Here is a 12,398-nt window from a genome sequence, read left to right as displayed (position 1 = left end):
AGAATCAATATAGGTACGGTTGAAATTCTTACTCCTAGAATAATTTATATTACCATCTAGAGAACATATTTATTATTTTATAACAGAGGAGGAAACCAAACCACATACATCCTGATGATAGGAAGGAACCTGATTTGTTACATTCAGCAACAAAAAATTTGAGCATCACCAGATAAGCACATGCCTGAGCCTCTACACAGCCTAGGGGATGCACATGCACACCATTCCCTCTGCAGAATCAAGGCTCCTCTCATGCTGCTCCAACACTCCCATAAGAAGCAACAGAATAAGAAGCCGTTTTACCACTCAGAACATTTCAAATGCATTTATAATTATTACAAAGACAATTATATTTGCCAATATCCAGAACCTGCAGGACAATAATAAAAAAACTGTTATTTGAAACACTAAATCAACTTCATGCAAACTACCTAATTACTCTGAGGAGTAAGGTACCATTTAACTTCTTCACTCCATACAACAGAATTCAGGTTTATTTAGTATTGCCATTATTTTAAATGTTGGATGAGGTTGCACTCTTGATCTAAAAGCATTTTCTGAGTGGGAACAATTCCAAGTATGACTTCATACTGTTCATATTATTTTCTAGTCCTATTTGGAACTGAATAGTGACTTCTAACAAGAATCTGGAGAAAACCCACAATGTCTTCAATATAAGCAGATGTAAGTGATCATTAAGAAAAATTAGAAAAGGCATCCCATCATCTAAGAACTGTGAAAAAGTCAGGAGTATGAACAGCATTTGTGACACATTATTATACAAAACCAGTAAGAGATGTAATTACTCTCTATTTTCTATTTCTACAGAACATGAGATTCTAATTGAAGAAGAAAAAAGTAACCCCACCTCTGCTGATGTTATTAGTTGCCTGTCACTGAAAGAGGGCCTGCCAGTCAATGTTTCCACCTTATAAAGCAGAAAAAAATCTACTAACATCTGAAATCCCGAAATGTTCTTATCTTAAATTAAAACGAGCTTCAGACTTCTGAACTAATATTTCTTACATATTGAAGGAGACAGAAGATGGAAGGAGAAATTGTACAGTACTTGGAGAAGATGAATTAGGTAACCCTGAAAATGTGCTGAATGATTTGCTGAATGATACAAAAAATATAGCTGAATACAGTAATATTGGTGAGATTAGACTGGGTAGGATTAGTCATATGTAGATAATTTTGATTCGTGATAGACTGTGAAAAGGAAGTTTTGTAAGGTCCAAGGGAAAGGTGCCTTCCAACACATATTTGGGGCAACAAATAAACTAATGTACAAACTTTTGAAAAACATAGATAAAAAACCCAAGAAGTACCTGTATTTCTGTTGAAGCATTGCTAAACCTATTTGTGAAGATTTCAGTTGGCAAAAATAAGGGATTCTTTAAAAAAAAGTTGAACTCGGCTCTGAAATCAAAATTGTTGTCAGTGTGTTCTGGCAACCTCTACAGATAAAATGCTCCCTTGTTATGAAGCCCTGTATTCTCCAGCCATATCAGTTTCATCTGCTGCAGTGGAGAGAGGAGTTTCTCTGGAGGTCAAGGTCAGGTCACAGATACAGCCTGCTTGCAAAAGCATTGGAGTATCTGATGAGAAATTGCATCACGTCCCTGAGGCAGGAGCATGAGATCCCACACCAATCAACAGCATACAAAACTTGGTATCTTTGGGTAAGAGTACATCACAAGTTGTTGGGTTTGGCAGGAGTCCCTCACCTGATGTTTTAAGTAGATATAAACTCACCACTTCAGTGGTGTCCACCAAAATCCATTTATGAACTCAAAAGTTGCCATGTACCAGGCATGAACTGAACACTAATCCCCTATTTGCTGCTTTGTTGCAAAGAGCAGATGCTACACCATATCTTCTCACAATTAAAAGAAAAAAAATAGTCTGTATGTATATAGGATCAGAGGAGCCAATTCATAACTAAACTGTAATGAAAACTAGATTCTTAACAGAGTTTCTAATATTCCTAAATAGTATTACAAAGCAGTTCTGATACTCAAATCCATTTCTTCCTTATTAAAAAACCAAATCTTTAAAACTCATTTCTGTACTGGATATTTGTATAAACAATTTATGGTTTAATGGCCTTTTTTCCCAGCCTTATTAATGGGTGTACCACTCAAAAACAGTGGTGACATGAATATGCAAGTCCTCTCTTTCTATTTGGTATTACTTTTAATGTGAAACTAACATAATTGTTTGGCACAGCTTGTGGTATTTGCTTACAGAAGGTTTCAGCAGGATATATTTCATTTTGTCACAAGTTCTCTCTTGAGTCTAGGCTTAAAGAATGTTTTTATTAACTCTACTGATACCATAAAAAAGAACACTGGGTGCTATTTAAATATTATTTATGAAAATTTTAAGTCATCTTACAGCAGTTTTAATACTGATCTGAGGGCAGATCCTGCAGACTTGCCATGAGCAGTCCTCCTTGCATCAAAGTCCTGCATTTGTGGAATTGTGCATTGATGTGGGTTAAATCTGCCTTCCATGAAAACTCAAGACTAATATTTTTAGTGGGTTGAGTGGATGCTCTTGACTGCTTAAAATCAATCCAAAACCACAGTAAATAGTCGTGATAGTCTCTCATCATGTCTTACAAAATATCTGTATTAAAATGAAAATTACAAGAAAAAATAAGAGGTGTATGGAATAATAAATGGAATCTACCATTTACCATACTTACATACATTCTATACACTTTTCAAAGGAAAAATTAATGCTTTTGAAAGTCTGAATCTGCATTGGTTACCCCCCAAATCATTTGAAAGGCCCAATGACCACTTGACTTCTAGATTAAGACAGCAAAGTACAAGGAAAACAGGAAAACTAATGTGTAGAATAGGTAATTTTTAATAACATATGTTTTTACTAACACGGATTTTAAATCTTCTGAAATGCCTATCACCAGTAAGTGTGCAATAATTGTATTAATTCAAATCCCTCTTAGTATCTTAGTATCTTCCTCAGTAGGTGATTTCAAAGCTTAGGCCTTACTTCTGGTAGGAGCTACAGTCAGACACAACCTTTCAGCTGTGCTGGTAATTATGAGTATTCAGGAACGGTGGGTTTGAGTCATATTTCAGAAATATTTGAAAACCAATCCCTTATCTTTCCTGAACTAAAGCTTGCCCAACACTGTTTTATGCTGCAGCAGGGAATGTTGAAATCCACTGGTGCCAGGTGGCACTGTACCCAGGGCAGTTCCCAGGAGGAATGGGATATGAAATTCCTGTCCCTACACTTACACAGATGCCCCTGCACTCGAATTCTAGGAGGATTTGTCACAATTAGCAATTAAATTGAGCTGAGGGATGGTGTCAGACATGTGCAGCTGGGGATCACTGGCTGGGTGCCTCCAGCCAGCTTGGAACAGCACAGAGAGAGCCAACACATCCCTGAGCAGGAGCTCTGCCTCCACGCTGGCTGCAGCCAAAGGCTCGTCCAAAGGGGAGGGCACTGCCTGCAAAACACAGCTGAGCCTCAAGAAATTGATAAGGGGGCTGATGCAGTCTTGCACTGTTACTCATAATTCACGGCTCAAACTCCATCCAGTTCTTCCACCTTAATAATCATGCTATAAATCAACAGTATATTTGACACGGTCAACAATTCATTATCAGAAGGAAATATTTTCTTGTTTATCTTATCTTCTTTTAGAGAAAAATGAAATAAAATCATAAACTTAGAGTGTCAATAAAGTTATCAAAATACATGCAAAATTGAGATTAAAATTCTCATTTCTTCCTCTTGACATTTATAAACACTAAAAATCTTCAGCAGCCCTACAAACATACATCTTTTCTTTAAAGTGAGGCACTCTTATTTATGCCCTTCATGTATTCAATGTTCTCAGAAACTTCACAAGGCTTTGAATCAAAGCAGTCTCACTGTTATTTATTGACAGGTGTGGAAAATGTGATATTGTCATTGTCTAAAGTAGATGCCTAGATTTAAAAAAAAAAGAAAAAAAAAAAAGTTTGGCATTTGCCTTTTAATTGTCCCAGATGGCACACTTATCTTATTGAAAGAGACTGAGAGGATGGTAACAACATACTTTATTCACATGTTATGTGGGCAGTTGTTATCAAGCAGAAATTACCTGTCAGGAACCGTACACAGGTTAGTGTAGTGTGTGAACTACAAACACACTGCTCCAAAACCCTTACACCAGTGATTTTGAGTCCGTTTAGTAATCATTCCATTTGACTGTTTAAGAATTTGTAGCCCAACTGGCATCTGATAATCTTTCTGATGTGGAAGTCATTAAACTTAACCATTTACTCCTGTTAATATTACCATCTATTGTTTATATGAAGTAGTATTTCAGGGCTCTGTTCAAGATCACATTGAAATAGATACTGAAAAAAATCTATAAAAAGGCCTTATCCCTGTTCACAATTCAACCTCCAAACCTTCTTACAGAGTGCCTATGTGGACAGCACTGCTAGGTAAGTGTCAAGCCAAGAATGTCAGTAAAGACAGAAGGGAACAAGGGCAGGAGGAGAAGAGTAACTGTGTTATGTTCCTTGGCTTATTTATGTCAATACTATGAAATTGATAGAAGCAAGACCAGGCTCTAAGAATAAGATCAAAATATAAATACTACGACATCAGGTGAATAAATTAAAAAAACATATTTCTGGTTCCTCTTCTGAGATATTCAAATTTTCATGAACTGGTTTACCAATGAATACACATATATAAATTACTATTTGTTCAATACTGAACCTCAGTACTGAAAAATTCATGCATATCCCAAATCTTAATATTAAAGCAACCCCAGAAGGACTAATAGAGTGCTTAATACAAAGATTAGGATAAAAGACTTCGCAAGATTCTTAATTTTTAAAGTCTATTTGGTGGTGGTGGGAGGGGGGAAGTATTGTTCATATTTTTGCCATTTAAAAGGACCAAGGTAAAAAGCTTCTGCTTTGACCATTCTTCTGCTGTTACCTTTGAAATATTTGGTTAAATTCAATTTAGTTATCCTGAGCTCAAATTACAGTGCTCTGCTAATACAGTTTCTGCTCTTCCCTGAAGCTGGGATAGCTACTGACATTGACAATTATGTACAGTTTATGCTGGTTTGCTTACTTCAGTTGCAGTTGAAATGGATTCGTGCTTCATTTATGGAGCATGGGAAATCATATTGTTATTTGACCAGCAGTGCCTCAGATCACATGTGCACCCTTGACATCCTTTCCCCATTGCCTTGTGTTTGCCTCCCAAGCACTTAGAACTGATTGTCACCTTCTGGATCACATCTCACTTGGCTGCAGCTCGAGCAGAACTTTCTGGATCATACAGAGGAGCCTGTGGGGACATTCTAGATGCCATCTCCTTCTACACCATCATGGTATCTCACCCTCCTTTCACTCCTGGGTGAGTGTTTTTATAAAGTGATGAAAATTGTACTGGTTCCATTTATTACATTTTGGCAGAAGCATGTGGCAATTGGCAAGGCATTACTTTGCTTCAAAGAAGAGAGCTCTTAAGACCCATGTTAGACACCAGGTCAGTGAGAGTTCAGACTCTTAAACATATTAAATGCCTTCAATTAATTTTGAGCTCACCTTAAGAGCTCTGCAAGAATGTGCTTCAATTCCTGTAAAACTTTCTGATATACACATTTCACTGCATCCTTTTCCTTTCCCACAGTGAAGAGGATTCAAAGTCAGACTCTTCTCTACCTGCTTTCTAAGAACAGAATGAAAGTAGATCAGAAATAAATTTTCTACTCATCAGAACATAGAAATCCAGTTAGGTCTGCAAGTTAAATGAGCAGACACTTCTCAGATATCATATATTTGGGGTCATAAAAATCTTTTTACAAATGACCCTTGTTTCCAGATAGAACTAAAAATATCCAAGTTGCACTTCAGACTCCCAATCAAATGCTTTTTCTGACCATTCTGTGATGCAAGTACTATATACTATAAGCCTCTCTATATCTCACGATTTCACACATAAGGTACTGAGGAAAATAAAGCAAGATACTAAAATAATTTCTTTAATAACCCTAGGAGATGCAGCACTCGGAAATAATTAACTGCTGAATACCACCACTACTTACTTTCTCACTTATTCTGACTTAATATAAAAAAATTTCTCTCAGATCCACCACGTCTATATCCTCCAGGTTAAATAATGCTTGGCTGATACCATTGAGCCAATATAAAAATGAACACTTGCCCCAAAGCAGAAAAGCTTTCAAAATGAGGTAAGAGTCATTGTGTGTGTCTGTCTCTGACCAATCTGTTTCTCCTGAGTATTCAGGTTTCAGAAATATCATACCAAAACCTATTAAAACAAATTAAGGTTGAAGATTACACCAGGACTCATCTACCAGAAATAGCTGCACACCATCATCTTTTTCAGGGCTTCACCATAGCTGCATCCCAAGCTCTACTGCAAATCTGTATAGAATTTACATGATATAAAAAAGCCATATGTTGCAGTAGGATATCATTATTGAGCTTAGATGGCTGGATTTTAGGAATCATAACAAGACCACTCCTAATGTTTTACACTGCACACAGTAATCTTCTCAGAGGTTATCAAAATACATGTCCTGCTATGTACATCCATTTTATGAATCAGAAAAATTGGACCCATATAGCAATACCAGATTTTCTTGTTACACCTCAGGCCCAGCTGCAGTCTAAAACACAAAATATTTCTGTGTCACTTAGACCACACATCTACAAACTAACAGACTTTGACAGGAGTGCTTGTTACAATAGGTAGTGGTAATAATTTCTAGATAGATTTTTTAAATGGGTTTACACTATTTCAAAAGCAGATCAAATCTGCACTTTAACCTAAATTTCATATATTTACCAAACTATTTGGATGCAGAGCTGAGTCACGAGTTTTGGCAGAGCTCTGGGACCCCTGTAGAGAAAGTTTAAATCCAAGGAGTTGCTGGCCACAGATCCTTCCTTGCATCTCTACCTCCAGTGAGGGCACAGGCATAGATGTGCCTGCTTGCCAAGACTCTGCCTCTCTATATCTCATAATTTCACACAGTAACTTCAGATGCCTGAAGTCAGACAAGTCAGCCCAAGTCCTTTCTACATATATAGGCTGCTTCACAAACATCTGAGAGTGCACAGTGCTTTAGGTTGCTTTCTGGCTTGCATTTCACTGAGTAGTACTGACAGATCTGTCTAGTACAAACAGATCACACGACTCTTATCAGAAGTCAGATTAAATAAATGTCTTGCAGAAAGTAGTATTTCCCTTGAACTCTTTCCCAATAGCACTGAACACACTGTTCCAGCAGACATCTTACACTTTGTTAGCAGGCAAGATCCCTCCCCTATTTCAGCTAAATATTCCACTTCTTTTGAATTAGTTCTCTTAACCACAGTCTAACTCTAAGAACTCATATTGAGATATTGGCCACTTAGGGCTAAAAGTATTTTTCTCAAATTTTCTTTCCAAAACAGTTTCCCCTCCTGTTGGCAAAGCTTTATTATTTGTCCCAGATGTATTTTCTTTGAATTTGGCTGTAAGTTTTAAAATGTTACTATGCATTCCAATGAGCCTTTCTTACAGAATATGCTTCCTATAAAGCTGTCCTGATACCTATTACTTATATTTTTAACCTATGATTTGTGTTATCAGAGTCCCAAATTAATTATTCTATTATTTTGCCAAAGACCAACATGAAGCAATCTTTCCCTTTTTCTGTTTTCTCTGTCTTATAATGATATTCATAGTCTTCTCATCTTTCTCTCATTTTCTAGTATTTCTGAAAGAAGATGAAAGAATTTTTCCAGGTAATTCTCTGCTGACTTCTAATGTAAAGTATTTCTATGAAAAGTGTTAGCTCCAGCTGGTCTTCTTTTTTAGCATTTGTGAAGCATTTGAGTGAGATCTGCTGATATTATACAACCCATCTGAATAGAAAAACAGGATTGACACATTAGATAAGCAAACTTGTCTCAGCTGGCAAAGTACAGATGCTTCCTAAGTCACCAACAGGAGCATTATCAGCTATGTGCCTGCATTAATGAAATCATATATAGTCTTGGGATTACAGGGCCCAGCTCTGCCCTCTGCCTCATTCATCATTGACCTCACGTCAATGTAATGCGTGATGTAATTCAAGACTAAAACATGGCCTATGGCCAGTACAGGTATTGCCTGCACTTTGTCAACCTCTGAAAGCTGAGTGCCAAAACATAAAAGAAAAACTCAGACCCATGAAATTGAATCTAGAGAGATTTAGGCACCAAAATTCTCCAATCCAAAATAACTTTGTGGGAAAGCCACCTAGCCCTAATGAACATAAGATCACAAAATGTGTCTTTGCTTTTCATCCCAAATGTCCAAAAGTACTTTCACTATTCTAAAAATTTGAAACAGTCCTGGTCTGAGCCATGAGCCAGCCTGGTTTTGGACCAGCATTCTTTGGGTGATAATCTGAGTGTGGAAGCATTCACTTTTCCACAAAGTCAAATTTTGCAAGTATATGCAACTACCAAATGATGACAGTGTAAGAATAGCAAAGGTGTGTGAGGTGACTGTTGAGTAAGAATTCATATAAGGCAGGAATCCTTGTTCAGCCTTTTAATTATTTTAATTATTACACACACACACACACACACAAACAAAAAAATTCCACTCCTTTTGCCACCTGGGCTGACTGCTGTCTCTGAATTCCTACAAGTCCTGCTTGTTTCCATTCTGAAGAACTGGCCAAAACAAAAGTGAGGAGTTGAAGCTTTCTTGCTGAAGCTGAGCTACTACACAGAAAAGGGAAATTCATGGAAACAGAAAGAAGCATTAAAGGCTATACCACAGAGAGAGAAGGGAGCAGTCAAGACTTGGTCTCTGCTGGCAGCATGAATAAACCACTTGTGTGGAATGGTGCAAAGGTACTCCTGTACATACTGCTGAGCTCTAGGCGATTCTCTCCTGAGTATGTTATGGTTTTTGCTTATTCTGAAGTGCCCAATTCTGAACTGAGGTATTTGGATACTTAATTAGGATATTGAGACTTTCGCTTTACTGCTTTCCTGCTGTTATTCTGGCAGCTCATGGGCAAAACTATTACACTGCAAGAAAGGAAACTGGAAAACAGCATTTGTGGATGTCTCAAAACAATGAGCCATCAGATGGAACAAACAAACTTAGAAAAACAAATTTCACGGAAATGTTTGCAAAAACATCAGGTGAAGCTTTTCTCTCAGCAGCTCAGATGTGGCAGTGTCAATGCAATGAATTCCTTGTGACTGTGCTGATGGACACAGCTAAATGCTGGGCAGCAAAACTCTGCTGAATTGGAATCCCATTCCCCTTTCCACTGAGAAAATTCAGAGGCAGCAGCAAAACATACTCTGGATCCTCTGTATTTCACCACATCTCTCCCCCACAACCTTCTTCTGGCAGAACACTCTACCAAAATGAAGAAATTGGTAGCAAAGCCTGGAATGAAAACTGCTTCATATACCTTGTTCCCCACTCAGGAAAGGTCTAAGCCCAGGGCCTGGCACAGCGCCCAGCTTCCCCTGGCAGCTCCTGCAGCCCAGGAGCTTCTGCTGAATCTGCAGCCCTCTGCAGCTTCCCGGAGAGCTGGTATTTTTCAGGAGGGAGTAAAGCAAGGAAAGGCTAAGAAGACACTGCATTCTGTAGGTTTTCAGAGGCCCTTATGAATGCATAACATTTTTTCTTTCCAGCAAACACAGATTTCTTCAGTTAAACTCTGGTTTTAAAATTATTTTTATAGATAGTGCAGAGATCCTGCTGGTTTGTAAAAGACATAAGAGAAGAATAAGAGTGATATCACATGTTCATATCAAATACGTGTTCCTCCCAGTACTGATGATTAACTAGTGCAAAGTGAAAATATTTTAATAAGTGACTTAAAAGTGAATTAATTCATCAATTACTGAAAAGCTACTTAATTTCTCAATATTTATAAGATATACATGGCTATAAGGGAAAAAGAAATGTTTGCTTGAAAGTTAATGATTGTTTTATGATTTATGATAAGGCTATTAATCTCTACGCAAAGAGGAGAGAAGATCAAAGGGAATCACATCCCATTATGAATCCTGAGGCAGCCTCAAGACTTCACTTCTCATATCTTGTTTCTTAGCAAGGCAAAAATTTGAGCTTGAAATGGAAAAAGATAAAACAGGCTCTGACAATTGAATCAGCTCAGCTCTGGAGCTGAGTTACTATGGCAATGGCAGTGCTGCTGCACAGCTTCTTCTTACTCCTACTGCTGGTACAACAGCTTTGCAAATGTACGTGGGAAATTTCCACCCCACATGTGCCACGGCTGGCTTGCAGGAGAAGCCCACGGTCTCAGGTGACCTGATCTCTACTGAACAGAAGAGCAAATTTGTGTGATTAAAACATATGATTTGCAATTTTCCATGGAAACAATCTTAGAGCAGTAGGGAAAGGTCCAGAATTCTTCCCAATCTTTTGTGGCAGGAAGGTAGATGCCAGTGCTTAGAAGATATTTTAAAAGCACAGAATTTTTATTACAGGAATTTTAGGCTTTTTTTTTTTTTTCAGCTGTAACTATCTCATGTCTCTGAATTATAGATGTCTTGTCATTGCCAAGGAAGGATGGTATCATCTTTTTGGCAGAGCATAGCTTGGAGCTCTACATAAGTAATGGATCTAATTCTGATGCCAGGTTAATAAATTAGTAATTATGACTCTTTGGATACACAACAATCAGTGTGTCAGCACTCACCAGTGTCCTCTTTCCTCTTTGAGGTCTAGATGAATGCATCACCTTTCCTGTTACTGATGCTGTGCTCTCTGCATTACACATTAAAGGCACATTTGCTCTTCATTATTTTTGAGACAGTATTTAATATTTACACTCTAATAGCAAACAGAGGTTCCCAACAGAAATTGGGGCCTTTTATAGGTGTCATAGGAAAATTAACTATATCCCAACTGAAACTAGGACAGTATACATAAATGTAAAGGGAATTTTTGCCCAAAAATATGATTGCTGAAAGTAAAACTTCTGCAAGCTCATTAAGTCCAATAAGCAGACATATATATGGAACCTCAAATGAGTTTCATCTTGACAATTTCGTCATTCTTTTTGTGTAAAAGCAGTCCTTTTCACCCATAGTGTGCGTATGCTTAAAGCCCAGATTGTAGTCCTGCTAATGGTTGTTTTTTCAAGTAGATCCTCTCTGGGGAGCAGATGAACAAGGTTACCACATGTGCATTAATCAATAGGAGGGTCGACAACAATTACCACAATGAATGGTAAGACAGAAAATACTGCTACTAAATATACTGTGTAATGTATCATCTGAGAGTGATTTTATGCCAGAATCAAGTTTTTGTCTCTCTACATATTCCATAAACACATGTTACTGAAAAACAGTAGGAAGGAGTTTTTTACATTAGGAAGAAATTCTTTCCAGTGAGGGTGGTGAGACAGTGGAACAGGTTGCTTAGGGAGGTTGTGGATGCCCCAGCCATGACAGTGCTCAAGGCCAGCCTGGATAAGGGCTTGAGCAACCTGGTCTAGTGGGAGGTGTCCCTGCCCATGGCCGGGGAGGTTAGGACTATATAATGTTTAAGGTCCCTCCCAAACGCTTAATAATCTGTGATTCTATGACTAAAAAACAGAGAAATCTGACGGTGCTAAGTGTATAGCCGTACATCCACCGTATTTGTCCCGGCATCACCCGCCCTCTGCCCGTTTCCTCCTGCCCGCTTTCCTTCCCGCCTGTCGCGGCCAGCCCGCTCGGACGGGGCTGCCCCGGGCAGCGGTGCCGAGGGGCCGCGCCCCAGCCCCAGCCCAGCTCCATCCCCAGCCCCCAGCCCCCAGCTCCATCTCCATCCCCAGCCCCAGCTCCAGCTCCATCCCCAGCCCAGCTCCATCCCCAGCCCCCGCTCCATCCCCAGCCCCCAGCTCCATCTCCATCCCCAGCTCCATCTCTATCCCCAGCCCCAGCTCCAGCTCCAGCTCCATCTCCATCCCCAGCTCCAGCTCTATCCCCAGCCCCAGCTCCAGCTCCATCCCCAGCCCAGCTCCATCCCCAGCCCCCGCTCCATCCCCAGCCCCCAGCTCCATCTCCATCCCCAGCTCCAGCTCTATCCCCAGCCCCAGCTCCAGCTCCAGCTCCATCCCCAGCCCCCGCTCCATCCCGAACCCCCAGCTCCATCCCCAGCCCCAGCCCCAGCCCAGCTCCATTCCCAGCCCCCAGCTCCTGCCCCAGCCCAGCTCCATCCCCAGCCCAGCTCCAGTTCCAGTTCCAGTTCCAGCCCCAGCTCCAGCTCCAGCCTCAGCTCCAGCCCCCAGCTCTAGCTCCCTGCTCCATCCCAAGCCCAGCTCCATCCCCAGCTCCAGCCCCAGCCCAAGCCCTGCACCT

At 39.7% G+C, this 12,398-nt stretch overlaps 1 long non-coding RNA gene across 1 annotated transcript; it reads left to right on the top strand.

Annotated features, from left to right (window-relative positions):
- Positions 1-608: 608 nt before the first annotated feature.
- On the top strand, positions 609-11,764 carry LOC148225556 (uncharacterized). Its single transcript, XR_015808328.1, has 5 exons — positions 609-684; positions 829-1,087; positions 5,261-6,250; positions 7,782-7,814; positions 11,201-11,764. It is a non-coding gene; the product is annotated as an uncharacterized LOC148225556 (long non-coding RNA).
- Positions 11,765-12,398: the final 634 nt, after the last annotated feature.

The sequence above is a fragment of the Sturnus vulgaris genome, chromosome 1 (genome assembly GCF_052056855.1).
Source record: "Sturnus vulgaris isolate bStuVul1 chromosome 1, bStuVul1.hap1, whole genome shotgun sequence".
Lineage (NCBI taxonomy): Eukaryota > Metazoa > Chordata > Aves > Passeriformes > Sturnidae > Sturnus > Sturnus vulgaris.
This window is presented reverse-complemented; position numbering and strand designations above follow the sequence as displayed.